The sequence below is a fragment of the Pseudopodoces humilis genome, chromosome 8 (assembly GCF_049639895.1).
Source record: "Pseudopodoces humilis isolate 2021_Gansu_Grassland_sample_001 chromosome 8, ASM4963989v1, whole genome shotgun sequence".
Taxonomy (NCBI): Eukaryota; Metazoa; Chordata; class Aves; order Passeriformes; family Paridae; genus Pseudopodoces; species Pseudopodoces humilis.
In genome coordinates, this window is record NC_142207.1 from 17,045,924 (window position 1) to 17,064,436 (window position 18,513).

General features: G+C 35.0%; 1 protein-coding gene across 4 annotated transcripts in view; it reads right to left on the reverse strand.

Annotated features, from left to right (window-relative positions):
- KCNH7 (potassium voltage-gated channel subfamily H member 7) overlaps positions 1-18,513 on the reverse strand; it is a 204,182-nt gene that overhangs the window by 122,836 nt on the left and 62,833 nt on the right. The window lies entirely within an intron of this gene.

The window sequence follows — 18,513 nt, forward strand, 5'->3', positions numbered from 1 at the left end:
ACAGAAAGGCTGTTGCCAAAGGTCACTAATACTACTGAGACTGTTGCTATTTGGGAATAGAGTTTCAACAGACAATCTAGAAAAAAATCCATAGATGGGAAAAGAAATGTCCAGTTTGCTGTTCCTTCTCTGACATACCAATCATATGCCTATGTCAATAGATAACTTTCCTTGGTGACCCTTCTTTCTTCTCCCTCTCTTCTTGAAAAAACAATTGACTGAAACTAGTAGAAACCAGTGGATCTGGCTACATCAACTAGAATTAGGCATAGATTGATTTGGGATGAAGAACTGAATACAGTTCTGCTCATACATTCACTCTCGTCCTGCAAGATTCCACTTTGTTCTGACTTTCTGGACTAAAGGGTTAAAAGTTCGTACAACAGAGTGGGAAATCCTGTAAATGTAAAACCTTTTATCTGTCAGTGCAGTTGCAAAAAAATGTGAGTGGTGACAGATGGAGAGCTACATTTGCAATACCTCAGCAGTCACATTGAGGATCTTTTCAGCTGGAAGTAACGGAGATGGGACTTCCATTTTAGAATTGCCCTATATTGTAGCATTAATAAAATATTTCAGTCTGAACTGTCTCAGCTTTTCTCCGTAGTAGATAGTGCAGGGCTATGTTTTGGATTTGTGCAGGAAACTGTGTTAACAGTGCAGGGATACTTTTGTTATTGCTGGGCAGGGTTTACAGAGCATTCAAGCCTTTTCTGCACCTCAGGTGGCCCCACCAGCAACGAGGCTGGGGGTGCCCAAGGAGTTGGCAGGAGACATATCTGGTACACTTGATACCAACTGACCATAGGGGTATTCAAGACCACGTGGCAGCAGGTTTTGTAATAAAGGGGGCAGTTTTAGCAGTGACAGGCTGGACATCAGTTGGATGGTGGTGAGAAATTGTTTTTATTTGAATGACTTGCCTTTCCTGGGTTTTATTTTTCTCTGTTACTTTCCTTCTCATTTCAATTTATTTTTATTTTTACTATTAATTATTTTATTTTATTTCAGTTATTTAACTATTCATATCTTAACCCAATAGTTTTCTCCTTTTTACCCTTCCAATTATCTCCCCACTATTCTGCTGCTGAGGAGAGACAGTAAGCAGTTGTATGGTGCATAGTTGCCAGCAAGGGTTAAACCATGACACTTCGTCTTTTTGAAGAATTCCAGTGTAATCTTCGGATAGTTTTCAATTTTATCATTAAATGAGCTGGGACCAAGTTGAAGTTTTCTGATATAATGAATTCCTAAGATGATCTTTAAGTTGTGATTAATAAATGTGGCAGAGATCTCTGGTCTTATATCTTTAACTGCAAAAATCAAACCCCTATTTTCCGAGATGGTAAAGGCTGATATTTAGTAATAAAATCCCATCTATCATTCATCAGTTTACATCCACTGTTCAGTTTTCTCAATAATACTACCCACTGCGAGATTATTTTGCAGTGCTAGAAGTTTGTCTTTATCTCACATCTCTTCTATTGGCTGGAAAATGGAAAGCATCAGACATTTCATGACCACCTGAAGTCAATGGGAACATTATAGCTGATTTGGCTGGATGTGAATTATCCTGCTTCTTCTCCCATTTAATCATTGTATGTTACACATTGTTAGTTAGTATGTTGATGTGACTTAGCAAAGCAAGATAGTCATCCATCAAATCTGTTCTGTTCTGGATTTATCCTCCATCCATGCTTCTCTGAATAAAGAGTTTGTCTTGGAAGAAATGTGCATTGGTTCTTTTCTGTGGTTTTACAGAAGGAAAGTGAGGAGAATCATGTTCTCAAGCCACTCCAGGAGAAAGAGACTATCACTGCCAAGTAAACAGAGTACTCACATTAAGGAAAACATAGGAACTGCTCAAGGAAAATGATTTATAATTGAGCTAGTTTGCATACTCTTTGTGGAAATTAGTATTTTTGTTAAAAAGCCCCCATTGTTACTATCAGCCCCTTGGTTAACCTTAACTGCTTATGTGATGCCTTAAATATGCTTTCATATTTTTCAGATTGCCTTAGTGTGTGACTCTGAACTTCATATAAAGTGTTAGCAAGTTCTCTTCACAGGGTAGTTAGACAAAACAGTCCTTTTCCAGCCCAAGAACCAAGGACACCTTGCAGCTTCAGCCCAAAAAAGTATAAATTTCTTGTTCATTGAATTGAAGAAAGCAATCTGAGAGGATGGGACTTCACAACCTGAAGCTGTAATTGAACAATTAACCCCAATATGGAAAGGTACCAAAACTTATGAAAGTGTGAAAACTCATGACCCATTGTCCATCTTGCATCCATCTTGGGTGTAGCCACGGCTGGGCTCTTGTACTGCCCAAGGTGCATCCTTTGAAGGCCTTTTAATAAATACCTACTTTATTCCTTTAACTCTGTCCAGCCTCAGTTCTGGGTTGCTTCTTAAAGCATCACATGGAAAAGCTGAATTCTGAGCTTGTCTTAACAGGCTATGTTACCTACTCAAGAAAATAAGGTGATACAAACCAAAATAATGTTAACTGTACTTTTAATACAATTGGCTTCAGTTTATAAAGAAGGTGACTGTAGAAATTGTCTGTTCCATTGCATCAAACCATGTATGCACCAAGTGAAGGATAGTGTTGACTTAGCCACTTACCAAAGTATTTGGTGTTTGCTGTAATCAAGCAACATACTCAGTTTCTACTTTTATTTTTAGTTCTTCAAGCACTTATGGATTAGAAAATTGTGAATGACTTACTTTCCCCTTGTAAAATGAGAAGTTTTCAAAAGAACTAGAAAATTACACTGGAAGATTTTTGTCTCCTTTTAAACAGCATGTCAGATGAAAAGTCTGGCAAAGTTATGTTTTGACAGGGAGGATTGCTGATTATTTGGAAAAGACGTATTGTTTCTAAATGATTCATTAAGCTGGAATTTAACTCTCATTTTATTCTGCAATTCTTTATCCTCATGTCTCTGAATGCATATCACAATTTTAGTTTCTAATAACTGAAAGGCAGCTTTGACTATCAGAAGTGATTCCTTTACCCTACAGGAGAACAATGAAAGATCAGTTGCTACACTTCCACCATTAAGTGGCAAATTACTGGCACAGCTTGGAAAATCTTGAAGGCTATTAAAAGACCAATTTTCAGAATATAAATTTTCAGAAAAGGAAAAGAACATTATGATACATATCTGTCAGAGAATTCACTGAACAAAGGAAGACATCTAGAAACAGAAATATTTTCTGTGTTAAAGAAAATCAAAATAGATGATAGGGACCAGAAAGTAATGTCAAATGAATGCTCAAGCAGATTAAAAAGTGAGAAAAACCAAAGCAATTTTCTCTTCTGTGGTTAAACCTATGAAAAAACTGACAATTTCCCTATAGTTATGCAAATACATGTAGGAAGAAAAGACCAGAGAAACTGAAAGACCTGAAAAAAAATCTCTGAGAGTTCTCCAGCTGCTAAAGCCAAGTTAAATTAAAAAAAAAAATCCTCAGTCATCCCAATACTTTTGTGTGTTATTTGAGATTTAGAATTCCTAATTCTCTATATTCTTAATTATATTTAATAACCATTGGATAGTGATTTGTATATGCATACAAAAAATAAACTATGATTTGAGAAGAAAAGAATGAGTGTTCATATCCAAACATCCGATCTTTACTGGGGAATGTTCTATAATTTGTCACTTAACATTTATAGACAACTAATTCTTATAAGCACATGGAATTATGAGTATCTCAATGAAGGATTTTCATGAGATAAGTACTTACTACTGTGAGATTTAATGAGCCCATAAGTTTCTAAAATTGAACACTGAAAAAATGGAAGATCCCAAGCTGCTAGTTCCTTTAGAAAACATTCTAAACTGGCAAGTTCTTGGCCTTGAGTTTGTAAATATGTGAAAAAGAGGGTTCTCCTTTCAACACTTCCTACATAAGCCCATAGAGGTTTACTATTTTATGTAATTTTCCTGGTAAACCCCCAATCGAATGATGAATTCTCTTAAAAAGCACTGATTACCTATGAAAGCTACTTCTTACCCACAGAGAAAGTGGAAGTTTTTAGACTTCAAGTCTATGCAAAATCTTGCTGAGGTAAATAAAGCCAGTTTATTTATAATGAAGTTTAGCTAACAATGCTTGAATTGCACTCTCTGGTCTATCTTTTTCTTTGTATACATCCAAAAATATCATATCTGTTGGATGTAAAAATGCAACTAAACATCATACATAAAAAGGAAAAGACACAAAGTTTGTAATTAAATCAGAAGGTCATTGTAAAGCAAGAAGGATACATGTAAGGATTGTAGAAAGAAATTAAGAGCAGGTCCAGAACTCTTTTTGTACACAGCCTAATGCTTCTTCTGAGTCATGTATATTTTTTGAAGTTTCCCGATGAAATACAATGTATTTCCCTCTTTATATATTACACAATATTTCCCTCTTTAACATCTAGCTTTTCTATTTTTAGTACAATCTTTTTCTTTACAAAACCACCAAAGTCCAGTTATCCAAAATTTGCCTCATAACTAGAGGCAAATTAAAAGAAATTAAGTAGATCACTCTGTGCTGATAAGATTGCTGTTGCAAACCGGAGGAACCAAGTATTTGTCTTCAAGATGAAACTAAAATGTTATGATTTGGAGGAATGGAAGGATGTTTCTCTCCTCTACTTCCTCAAATGAGGAGGGTTTCTGCAAATTAATATGCCAATCCTTCATAGCTGAATTCAAAATATACTGCTGAAAAAATATTTTTTGTGAAAAACTTGCTACCTTCATGAAGCATCTTTTAAGGCTGAAAAGGATCACACCAGGCTATTTATTTCCCGATTTATTAAACTGAAGGCTCAATATGTCAGAAAACAAGGCCTTAATAGAAAATGGAGGTCAGAGTAAACATGTCTTTTTTTTCTTGTCTTCTGTCTCTAATTTTGGTGGAAAAAAGGAAAGTACTGCTTTTAGGTTTACATGCTATTTTCTGCCTTCGGTGAAATGAGACAAAGGTTTCTATAACCACATTAAAACAGGCCTTATCAAAGAAATATAAGTTCAATGGTAAGGGTAGAGTTTCAAATCAAACACAATAATCATCAAATTGTCATCACTTCAGGACATATCATACCCTTCATCTGCATCCTTTGTAATTGAATAGAGCTGCACACATTCTCTGAGGGCAAAATACAGCTGTGAAATACTGAAAAACTTGCATATTATTCTCTGAAGACTCATGGGCAATTCAAGAATTGATTGTCCCTGTGTGAAAGCAATGGTTATATTATTATTATTAGACTTTTTTAAAAGAAAAGTTCCTCTGATCATTTGTGTCAAACCTTCTTTGGATCTAACAGCAGACAGGACACCATTACTGAACTTGTTTACTCAGGGAGATACCTACTTGCTTCTTGTTTTCACCAGCTACACCAGTGCACATGGAGTATGTTAAGCAGGTGATCTGCAGTGTCTTGAAACTGATGTTCTCTTGTCCCTTTATTGCTAGAGAGAAAAAAGGCTACCTGAAGAAACCAATGAATAGAGCTGCTTGGAAAAGAATGGCGTCAACATAATCCACTGTAAGAAAGAATGAAGATATAGCCAGCAGTTACATGTAATCACAGTATGATTTCCAGAGGCTGGGCAAAAATTTCTTCAGATACTAATTATGGACACAGAAACCAAGTGAACAAGAGCTCTTACTCTCCGTATCAATTTTACCTAAATGAAAGAAATGAAGATGGATAGTGGCATTATGGGAATGATTGTTATGGTTAGACAGGTTGGAAGGAATACTTCTGGTTCATCTAATCTTCTTTCACTGCAGATGTACCAGTTGGAGCTGCACAATTCACCTGTATTTTGGATTAAAGATTAGCTCTGTTCAGCATCCAGGCTGTGCCTTGAAACTGTGGACAGAGAAGCCAAAAGTCTCTTTTCTAAACCCTCAGGAATAATATCAGTCTGAGCTCCTACCTGCACAGTAGAAATACTACGCCATGACTACTATCTATAATGCACTGAAATTTTAGATTCTAGTTTAAAAATCAGCATTTAAAGAATATGTATTTTATGATGTATGGTGAAATCAGCAGCTTGAATATTAGGAGTTAAGGAGAACCACAGTGAAGTGATACAATATTTCAATTACAGACCTTACTGAAATTTATATTGATCTAAAGGGGAGGAAATCCCACTTCCATCAACATTAAAAGATTTTTAGTTTATAATTTCTTCCTACTTATATAGTTTCCTAATACATAATAATTTTTTGTGAGGTAAGCAGCTGTTTCTCAAGATTAATTTTGGATCAGATACTTTTCAAGGTTGACTGGAAATAAAGAATTTGAATGAAACTCTTTCTTAGTACTTAGTGCTGTGGTTTTTTTTCTGTGGCAGGTTGACCTATCTGGCTAAGATTTCTTGTAGCATTGATTAGGATTGTTTACACAGTGGCAAGTCCAGGACAGGAAACAGCTTTAACCAAGAGGAGAATTGATATTAGGCAGGATTACACTCACTGTCAAGATGATTTTATTTTGAATTACATCCTTATGGTTAATTGATGTATACTCATGAGATATTATAGGCACTTTAGTAAGAAGAAATAAGAACAGTAAAGTCTTCATTAACATTAAAAGCCATATAGATTTAGCTAAGGTTTTAATTTGTCAAATTTTAGCAGCTGATACTTCAGCTGCAAAAATAACAATGTTAGCGTTCCACACAAGGTTAGGTAGGTTATGCTCATCTGAGTCATCGTTGTGTTCTTATTTAATCAGATTGATTTAAACTAGGTTGTAAACAAATGTAAATTTGCTAAAGTGGGGGAAAAAAAAGGCTTTAGTTTTGAGTGTTTTGCTCTGCCACTTTATAGATTTATGTTCAATTTCTAATTTGCAGAAACTCAGTTTCTCTGCTGGAAAGTCTTGATTTGTGAGACACAGGCAGAGCAGGAATCCAGGAGTCCAGAAACTGATTTGCCTCATGAAACAGGCAAATCCATCATGAAAAACAAAACAAAAAAAAAAAAATTCCTTACCTTCAAAGCATCCTAACAGCAAAAAAGCACGGTTGTTGCAAAAAGAAATTTGAGAAGGGATGGGAGGTGGCTTTGTAGTCTTTTGCTTTGATACGGTTTTCTCAGAAAGCAAATTTCTCTTTCCTCCTATTTAAATCAATGCTTTTTTATTCCTGCAGGAGTCTTAAATTAAAAATTGGGCCCTGAGCTGTTTAGATTGGGTAATTTTTAATTTTTTTTTCCGGAGATAAGTCAACCAATACAAAAAGATTTTATCAGATAATCTTAGTTACAACTAGTTTCACATGCTGTACGTGGCACATGGTATCTGTGTGGTCACTTGTTTATGAGTGATATGAAACAGAATTTCTTCTCTAAGTGATGCAATTGTTTTTTCTCTTCACTTTGAAGATAACAATATCCTAAGTTCCCCATACAACCTTTTTTTTTCCCCTAGCAAATTTATTTTCACATTTTGTGTGAACTAAGCTGGAAAAATATATTGCTTGTCTAGTGGGTTGTTGAACTTCTGTCATTTTCAAAGTGGAGCCTTGGAAATAATCAAACTTACTAGTAACATTGTACCTTTACAAGTATATAACTTCTTGCCATATGAAAGAATGTTAATACAGTTCTCTCACAGAAACTTTGGTAGCACTAAGGTTATAATTCAGTTTGGGATTATTGCTACCTATCAAACCATGAAGACAACCTTACCCTTCGAATAATACAAGAATAAAATGTGTTTGCATTTTCTCTTCTTGATCCCAGGAATGTGACACATAACTGATTGTGTGGAAGTCCCCAGCAGAATCCACCTTTTCTCTTAGCAATATAATTGAGATAAAAATCAGGCACATTATTTACATTGGAAAGGGAACAGGTTTCCCCTTTTTCCCACTTTCTACTACATATTGACTCAATGCTCTAAGTTGAATGTAGTTATTTTTGATTATTTCTCATGGTTTGAGATATTTAGCATTTCACTTTGCTGGAAAATGGCAATCTTGAAAATTAAAGAATCTGACACAGTAATGGCAGTGAATGAACGAAAGAGGAAACTGCTGTGCCTGCTGTTTTCTTCTTTTCCTTACTTGCTAATCTGTATTTTCTAAACTGAGAAAAAGTATGATGACTGGGCTTTTACCTACGCAGTGCCATTGTGTATATTGCAGTGTTGTGGGAGTAGAAGTACAATTCTGATGCATGATTTCGTAACTAATCTTTAAAGAGTTTAAAAGTATTTTTTTAAGTCTGTGGTAATAGCAGTATATGGCATGAAAAAAAAAAAAGAGAAAAAAAGGAGGAGTCATATTGTGACTCACAGTCAGTGCATCAATTTAGTTTCAAATACAGCACAATCAACACTGTGTTGTATTTGAAATTAAATTGATACACTGGACAAAGGAATTAAAAGATGATTTTCATTCTTACTGAGAATACTGGCAAAATACAATCATATAATTAATTCAACAAAGATCAGATACGTAGGTACATATACCCTATACCTTGTTTCTGAATTTGTTGCCCAAGCTGACTGTAGAAACAAATGTAGAGCTGGAGGGAAAAGTAAACTGCATATGTGATTTGAGGACAACAGATGGTCCAGAATGGGGAAGTCAGTACAAAGATTTTTTTAGATCTTAAAACTATTGATATGTTAACACATACCACACAGGATAACAACAGGAAGCTAGAGAGAACTCACTGGAATAGAGGTCTGCAATCCTGGCATTATGTGGAGTCCTGGATTTGTTCCAGAAGTAGCTCCATTAAATTGATTTCCTATGGCCAAGCTTATAATTTAAAAATAAAACAGATCAATTCACTATATTTGATGTCCTCCCTCCAGCAATGCTACAATATAAAGAATGTTTATGTAATCTATGAAATAGCATGTGCTAAATTTGTATTATATTCACATTATTTATATATAAATTTATATTACACTGTCTATACAAATGAATGTTGGTTTTTTTTTTTAATTACGGAGAAATTTTGTTGTCTTTTATATCATGTTGTGAAATTAGAAGATATTTAACTCTGGTCATTGGAAAGAGAATGTCAGCAAAAAATCAAAATAGAAGTTCATTACATTGACTGAAACAAACCTAAGAAAAATCCTGAAACAGACACGGATTCATGGAAACGTAAGAAAAACTTATACATTTGGTATGAAAAGGCCACATATTCTGTATGGCCACTATTTTCAAAATACAGGAATTAGAAGCATTGAGTTGGGTGAGGCCAATGTGTTTTCCTGCAAAGAAATCTTACCATAAACACACATTCATACTCAGTCAAATGTACATCAACCTGACTTTCAAATGGACATGTTGAGTGTTCCTGCAGTGGTGCAATGTATTTGAAACCAGTGAAACACAATGTTGAGCCTTCCTACCAAATGGTAAACTTATTGTGTAATTTCACTTGCATCACTGATAAAATGATCCAAGTGATGATTCCTTCTAACCTGTCTGCCATAATGTTCAGAGGGGTAAAAAGGAACAGGTATGTTCTACTTCCTTTCTAGAAAAGTCTTAAATTCCATTGTTATCAAAGCAGAAAGGACAAGAGAGCCTACACTGACTCATTTAAATGCCCTTCAATTGAAATATTTTAGTTTTTAGAATCCATCGAGCTTTTGGCTGATTATCATATGCCACAGCTCACATATAGAATAAATAAACCCACTCTGTCCTGACAGACTTTCCTGGTTTGATACATACAATTTGTTATGTCATCATGTATAAAACAGGGAGGCATGGACATCCTTTTTTTTCTTTATCAGAGGGAAATACAAAGTCTAGCTTTTCTATTTCATTAAAATGTTGAAATCTTGAATTTCTCAAAAGAATTTTCTAGATCTATACGGTCTCATAAAAAAACAACAACACAGAAGCACTTTTCACTTTTAAGACTGCATTAAATGTCCAAAACCTTTATCAAACACACTGATGCATCTAAAATGCTCTGTTAGATGCTTCATTTAAAAATGTAAATGAAGACAGTGGCTTGCTAAATGCTTTAGAGATGTGATGATACCTTGGAAGTAATTGCTAATAACATGACACTTTGCCATTGGCAAATCTATCAGACAGCTGCAGGGAAAAGAGTTTGCTTTACTCTGCTAAAGTACTTTCGTAAAATATCTGATCACCCTGCCAAGCAAACAAAACATTTCAGAGGTGTTAGGCAGTAGGAAAATACATGCCCAAATAGACCTTTGAGGAAGCTGCAAATAAGAGTAACAGAAAATTCATCTCCTTGACTATAAGTCTGGGAGATGAGATTTTCAAATGTTCTTCATAGACACTGTTACACCAGTCCGCAAAGGATGGCTGTGGGCTAGCCAATGAAAACAGAGTCAAATCCTACCAAGCATCCTTAAGAATGCATCAGAGAAAAAAAAAAACAGACATAGCTGATTATGCATTACAAATATATTTAGAATGAAATTTTTTTCTTTTTAATTCTAGACACAGTGTAAATTTCTTTTGTTACCTGGTGGGGCTGCAGTACAGATTCTCAAAATTTTACCTGCTTCCAGCAGGCATATGCTTATTTTAGGTTTTTAAAAGTTCATACAGGATGTGCTCTTCAATTCTAAGAGAGGATTAATGTTGTGATCCTCTTTTTTATTTTTCCACGTTACTACTATTCTGGATCAATAGATAAATGTCAGCATTTCTATGTAATTAACCACCTTTTCTATAATTGTAATATGTTGTGGTGGAAGGACATATTACTTTGAACATTAGACTACCAGTTCTTTAGATATAATTTTCCACGTATGCTCTCATTTTTTTAATTCAATCAGTAATAAGTAGGTCTTAATTTATCGATAAAACTGTTCAACTCACTTTTATTGCCAGATTAAGTGATCAGACTTCAAAAATTCAGCTCCCAGACAGAGTGAGCCTTTTTGAAAAATGCCCAAGTATGAAGAAACTGACTCTAAAGTTTGAGCAGTTAATTGTTTAATTCTTTACTTTGTAATGAAATATAATAAAATACATTATTACCACACTGACCATAGGGTCATTAAATCCTAGACAGTCAAGGTACGTTGAATCATCTCTCTGGTATTATTAAACACATAGAAAATGTGATTGTGGCCTCTCCTGTTGTTAAACTTTCAGCAGTCTCAAATAATATTCTATCCTCTTTGCTTATTCTCACAATACATTTAGTGTAATTTAGGGTCATTGCAGTAGCTGTCTAAGCTACTTAGGCAAATTTAAGAAGCATATGCCTACTAGGCAGAGGTTTCTGTGCTAGATATGTACCTCTGGCTTTCACGGCTGTCCCCATGCAAATGTTCTATAAGCGCCATTCACTGGGGTCTATGCAGCCCATTTAGATCCTCGCACAGGGAATGAGAGCTAAAAATAGTTTTTATGCTCTCAGCCCTAGCCTCCTGGTTCAAGTCAGCATTTGGAGAACAGAATAAGATTTATCAAAACATAGATGGAATTTCTGTACCTACATGCCAGAATTTATTAGGCAGCCTCAGTGTTTTTGAGCTCTAATTATCAGCTTCACACCAGCTAACCTTTATTTTATTAAGGATTAAATATTTCCAAGCTGTAAATATCCTCAGCCAAAATATTTTTCTTACCCAGAAACTGTCCATCTTTTACTGCTATTTTGGGCTTTGGGGAGCTCACAAATGGAATTGAATGTGATCTATTATGAAACATGCTGTTAAAAATAAAACGTTAGAAATAGCACGTTTCTCTCTAGCAGGGAATGATTGATTATTGCAGCATACAAAAACGAGGATGTTAGCAAAATACAGTAAAGAGCCATGTTACAGTTGCTGCATATAAAACCAGAATATTTTGTTGCTTAAAACAACATATACTTTCCAAAACAAGGAAGAAGCTGCATATAAAATATTTTAAGATGTAAAGACAGAAATGATGGTATTTCTTATGGTATATTGGATTCACTTGTCTGTTCTTAGATGTATCTACAGCCATCAGCTTTTAAAATAATTATGCTGAATAATATATTTTGCTTATCATCTGCTATTGTGAAACATTTAACATCTTAGAAATGTCTAACGGCAAAATGTTCAGAAATTATTTTTAAAAAGAAGATATATTACCCTGATATCATACTAAATCTCTCTGTTTTCTTTCCTGAACACAAGAGAAATAGTACTAAAAATGAAGCAACACATTTTATTTTAGCTGGTTTAGGTAATATCTACCTTTTAATTTATGGGGATAATTTTGCTTTTGATTCCAGCTTATTTGCTGTAACTCTATTCTTGGCATCATAACCACATTTCTGGGGCAAAAAATCAATTTAAAAATGGAGAACACACCTTGTCCATCCTGGTACCACTGAAAGCTGAGTTAGGGTATCCTGCTCTGTTGCTCTTGCAGTGGCATTACAAAGAACTAGCGAAATGTAAACAAGATTCATCATGGAATTGGAAAACACATCACCAGACTTGAAAGCATTTCAAGCATACAGTTTCTGCTATAAGGCCATCCTGTCTTGACGATGGAACTCTGTTGCCTAGTTAAATACACTGTTGTTAAACATACATCTCATAAATATCTGTGGGGTATTGGAAGAACATAAAAACTGCAGAAACTACAAACCCCGAGTTTTAGAGTATCTGTATCTTTTCTATTATGTGGAAGTACATGAAATGAGAGTTTAGTTTTACCACTACTACAGGTGATCATAATCTGTTCCTCTAAGTTAAGTTTTCCCTCCAATGTCACAGGTAAATCTGACCTTGCATTCAGTGTGTGACATTGCATAGACAAACAAGTAAACATGAAATGCATTTAGACAGTCATGCTGAGTTTTTGTTAGACAGCTTTGAGAAGCTGGTATTTTTTAATGGAAGTTGTTTTATTTGTATGAGTTTTTACTCTAATTTTCAAAGCTGCCTAACACAGAAAGTGATGCTTATGGGCATATATTCACCTGTAATGTGGGATTAACATGACATCTGATTCTGTGAAGTGAAATTCTTCACATTCCTTCATTTACAGACATATTTTGAAGGTGACATTTCTTTCCAGTCTCACATAGGCTTTGTAGTATATTGTACCTCTCTTTGAAGCTGAAAAGTAGCCATACAAACCTATAAAGCCTCAACCTTTTAGTTGGCTTTTAGTTGGCCTTTTAGGGGCTTTATGAAGGAATTTGAGTTCAAAATACTGAAGACTGCTGCTGCTACTTCTAAACCCAAATCTACACCATGTTGGGAGCCTATAATTTCATGACTGATTTCCGTGAGCATATGAATTTAAAGGGAAAAGGAAATGAGAACTCTATGAGTTTGATGTTTTTCATAAATGTGGATGCTCTTCACCAATATATTTACTTATCCTTCATGGTAATTATTAATGAGCATAATTTTAAAGTCAATGTTTTCATCAATTCTTTTCTCCTACAGTATGTTTCCTACCATACCTGAATCTTCTGAATACTTTTTCCAAATTTGATCAGTTTTCATCCCAAACTTTTAATGGTTTCTAGTTAGTCAAATTGCTTCCAGTGATTTCCAATTTTCAGATTTTGTGGAGATTTTGGCTTTTAGTCCCAATTAAGAGTGGAAAGTGTTTTTATTTTCTTAATTTCAAAAGAAAATTATTTCCCACCTGGTTCTAATAATAGCATGTTTGAGTAGGTTGAGTGCTTTCAAACCTACCATGTTTGAGTGCTTTGCCAACAGTAAAATCAGGACCTTAAGTTCCTAAAATGCCTGCCTCTTGTATAAGTGCACCAGAAAACTGTATGAATAAGAATAAACTCAGAGCCAGTGAACCCCTTTGGCCGGGGAGGACTGAAGTTTCCTTCGGCTCTTGGATCATCTAAATGATTGTTAAACAAAGCAGACCCCTAGCTCCTCTCTGAAGCTTCTAGAATTGACTTTACACAGTGGCAAGACAGATACAGGTACAGATTCACTTTATTGGTGAACTGAAGAAGTTGCTGAGTATCTTCAGTGAGGGTTGTAGGGTGGAGACACAATGGGGCTCTAATATTATAGTAGCCGTTCTGGGTTTTGTGGCTGTAGTTGTGGGTACTGAGGTTAAAAAAGAGCACATACGAAATAAATAATATTCCTGTACCTCCATCAATCCTGCCAGATTCAATGTCACTTTCTGCTTCAGAAAGTCAGGGAGTATTTACTTGTGGCAGAATTAAGAAATAAAAAAATTGCTTAGGGTATGTAAAATACTAAACACAAACTCTGGCTCTTTTCATGGTTGGTGTGTCCTTGTGTATCTAAGTGACAGAGAAAGCAAATATTTTATTTCCAGCTTCTCTTTTTAAGCTAGAGAAATCTGTTTCCTGGTTGCATCTGAAATATTTAAGCATAAAAAAAGATAACTGTTGCTCTCAATTTTTTCCTAACATCTGAAAGTCTGCTTCTTTTTTAACTCTGTCAAAGACTTCGGGGAAGAAAATAAATTAAACTTCTGCTCATCTAAGCAGGTTTCATTTTTATGGACTGTATAAATTTAAACAAATCTGTTCCTCTCTTTCAGGATGGTGGGTTTCCTTGTCAAAATGCTCAGAGATCTGTTGCTCTCTTTAAGCTCACTGAGAAAACTGCTTAAGAGATTTAAAACTTTCTTCATCTATTAGTATATATTTCTTTCTAAGATATATCAACACTATCATTTGTGTTCTGAGGCATAACTTCCTTCATTGGACAAAACCACTGAAAGAAATCTCATCAAAATATATGTCTCTCTGATCATTGCACATATACATTCAGGGTTTGAACAAAGTTAATTTCTGAAGTACGAATCACTCAGTGCATATCTGTGATAATAATCCAGTGCAGTAGCTTTAATATAGAATTTGCTCTTAAGTTCCATGAAGTGATTTTTAACAGGATTTTGGGTTTCTGTCTAGTCAGCAGAAACCCCATCAACTTCATGAATACATTAAAGCAATCTATAAAAATACTCAGTTTAATAGCTAGTGGACATGGTAATACTCTTTGGAGGCTCAAAATTCCTCTCTTTGTAAATAATAAAGTGTTCAAAATTACCAGTTTAATTTATCTAAAAAACATACTGGAGAAAAACCTTGAAGACAGTTGGCAAATAAAACAAAACCATATACAACCATATAAAAACCATGTGAAAGGTTGATTACCAAACTCATATATTTCATGTGATAGCATTTTCTTTTTCCAAGATTTCCAGTATTTCCAATATTCCAATGTTGCTAACTTTTATTTTGAAATGTGCTGGCTTTCTTTGCATGTATAAGAAACTGTCATCCACCAGGGAAACCTAGACCAGATGACTAAAAACTGTTCTTTAAGAATATGCTTGGCCAACTTGTCTCACTTAGCTAAAGCTGATCATTGGCATCGGCAGAACAACCTGTACAAGAATCCTTGACTTTCAGGCAGGAAACTGGATGACTCTCCCCCATTTTTTTCCAAGACATAATCAAAGAAGGGCTCCAGGAGGGGTGCAGACCTCAGTGTACCAGCAAGATCCTTCTCACTGCCTGCCGTGTATGCAAACTGAACAGTTTTCTCATTACGAGAAACACTGAGATCAAATGAAGAGTGGACTCAAAAAGAAGGATTTAGGGAGCAACATTCCAGTGTCAGTCATGCTGAAGTCTTTGAGAGTTTTGACACTGCTATACTCTAGAAGTATACAGGAGACTGGATTTAACTCTTAGTATTGCTCTAGTTATCAAAATTTTTTAGAAACACTCTAATGAATGCATCTTTAGTCTTACTTAGAAATTTTATCAATTATTGAGCAAGACATTATGGCAAAAGCCCATGACAGAGGAACCAAAGTTATGTAGACTCAGATAAGCGCTTCTTAAGGCCTCCCTGTGACACTAAATTTTCAGTAACCTAGATTACTGGCCTGCATTATTTTAAAATTAAAAAGTAGTAAAGTGAACTTCTATACTCTCCCCCTTCCCTACCCTGCCCCCCCAATTATGTGTCCTTAATTACTGATGTGTCTGCTAATTACCGAGTAAGAATTTAGCTTATTTTGGAGTCCAGTATCATTATTTTAATTAATTCAATTTGGTTTTGGAAGCTGATAATTTCTGATTTGTTCATCCACTGACATAACAGCAACTTGCTTCAAACCACGAAAGCCCAGAGATTTCCCCTGTAATTATTTAAGACACATTGCTAAGAATCATACCCTATGAAATTAAAATCACTTATAAGCAGTGCTAAGATCCTGTTAGAAGGATTCATGTTGGTAAGGATTAATGCTGGAAATTGAATTGCCCTCCCTCCATTGAAATGGAGTTAGTCTCTAGTAATCATATTTTTCAAGGTGTCATGTCCAATAAATTAGCTCTGGATTTTCAGAAGGTTCATTGCCACATTCTACCAAATTTCAGTTGTTAATATGTTTCTAATAGGAGAAAAAAAATAAATTAAAATTTGCCTTTTTGTATGTGGGCTTATATACTAGACCAGCAGATGTTATGTAAATATTTTTGTTGTTTCCTGTTTTTGTATGTTATTCATAAAAGAACTGGCTAAGGGCATGTAAGACCTTCTCTAGTCAAGCTCCCTGATGAGGGCAGAATATGATGTATCAGATCATTCTTGACAACTGTTTGTATACCTGTTTGTGAGATGCACCAGTGATGAGGAATTTACAGCCTCACAAGGAGTTTCTTCCACAGAGTAATCTATCACAAACTGTGTTGTTAGAGGTTTGGGTTATTTTTTTCTGGTTAGTTAGTTTTTTGGGTTTTTTTGGGTTTTTTTGGGTTTTTTTGTTTTGTTTAAGTCTGACCTAATGCTTCCTTACTGCTATTGTATCTTCTACTATTACATATTAGACTATTCCTGGTCTGTATTCCTCTTTGTAACAGCCTCTTACATATTTGAAGAGTGAGATAATAGATTTTGGGTCAGGGAGAAGAACCAGCCCTCCTTCTCTTTCTCATGGAGGGTATCAATTTGTTATAATTTAATGGTTTAATTTCTGTGTTTGTTTTTCTTGCTGATTTCATTATTACATTCACTGATGTTTCACCATTGACATTTGCCTAAGGTCCTATAGCCTAGCATGGACCTAGGAAATGCTGAAAGAGCTTGAGGAAACACCAGGCTCACCCATCTTTAGGCATATATCACTGGGCCCATCCTGCTCCTCATGAGGGTTTTCTGCTCGGTTTTCTGATCAGTTTCACAATACCAAGCAGGCTTTGCTGCATGCAGATACCACCAAGCAGAATACAGCTGATATCATCAGAGATGCTGAAATGTGTTGTCTGACTTTTAAAATCTATCTTATTTGTGTTGAGTGTGTTTTCTTAGTATTCTAATTTTATCACATCATGAATGCTCCAGCTGGAAGCAATGTTTGACAGTTGATTTGAGGAAATCTTATTTCATTTTTAAACTCAGAACACAATAATTGTAGACCTGCTCAGCCAAAGGTCTCATAAAAATGTTAAGGATAACATGCATGGAGAGTTTTGAGGCTTACATAGTTCTGAATCTTGAGATGGTATTGCGGTGCTTCCTAGGAATGATCTGTTTTCTGTGATAGTTATAAACAGTTACAGGATCCACCTATGCTGTGTGATCTACCCTGAAATTTTAAAATAAAAATCCAAAACCTTTAGACCGAAAGAAGATACTGAAGTTTGTCATAGAATTTCTCAAAACACCAAACAGTGGTTTTGGACAGAGATTTCTGGGATAATGAATTATTTGGACATAATTTCCCCAGGACTAGTTAAAAGAGATCACTTACTCTGTTCTCTGTTTGATTAGAACATTAGAACTGATGACAATGTGTTTCCATTTATTGTGGCTTATAGAGAAAAGATATTTTCATCTAAGATATCGTAATCTTTAGGCCACTGTGTGGATTCTTGACTTGTAAAAGTAAAAATAAAAAATTAACGCTGTTGTAAACAGTTAAAATACCCTGGTGTAGGGTAAATAAATTAGGTTACTGCAAATCAATGGAGAATCAGTTCTGATTTCTTGTCTGTCCTCTTAATTTATTCTTAATCTCTATTCCTCTAGTTTCCAAAAACCTTTCTTTAATTGCACCTTTGTCTACTTCAAAATGCAAATTATCTGCTTGGATATAGGCATAATTTCTTTAAATCCCTATCAGAAAATTGAATGCCTAATGGAAAAAAATTAACAGCTACATAGGGAGGAAAAGAAAACAATTTCCATGTTGTAGTCAAGTTCACCTTTCAGTTTTTGAAGAAATTATTTTTGTTATGCTCTAGCACAGCATTTTTATGAAATTAAAATTCCTAAAATTTAAAATACTAAGAAGAGACCAAAATCATCTTCTCAGTGTCACTTCAGTAAAGTAGGTGTTTCTAGTCTGACAACTGGACCCTTAAGTCAGGTAACAGTATTTTAGGTAAAGTCTTGGTGGCAAGTCAAACACTTACCAAAGCAACAGATGACAATTCTGGTACAAGTAGAAGCATCCAGTGACAGGTGCCTTGGAAGAGACCCTCATGTGCTTTACTGAGGCACAGAATTGC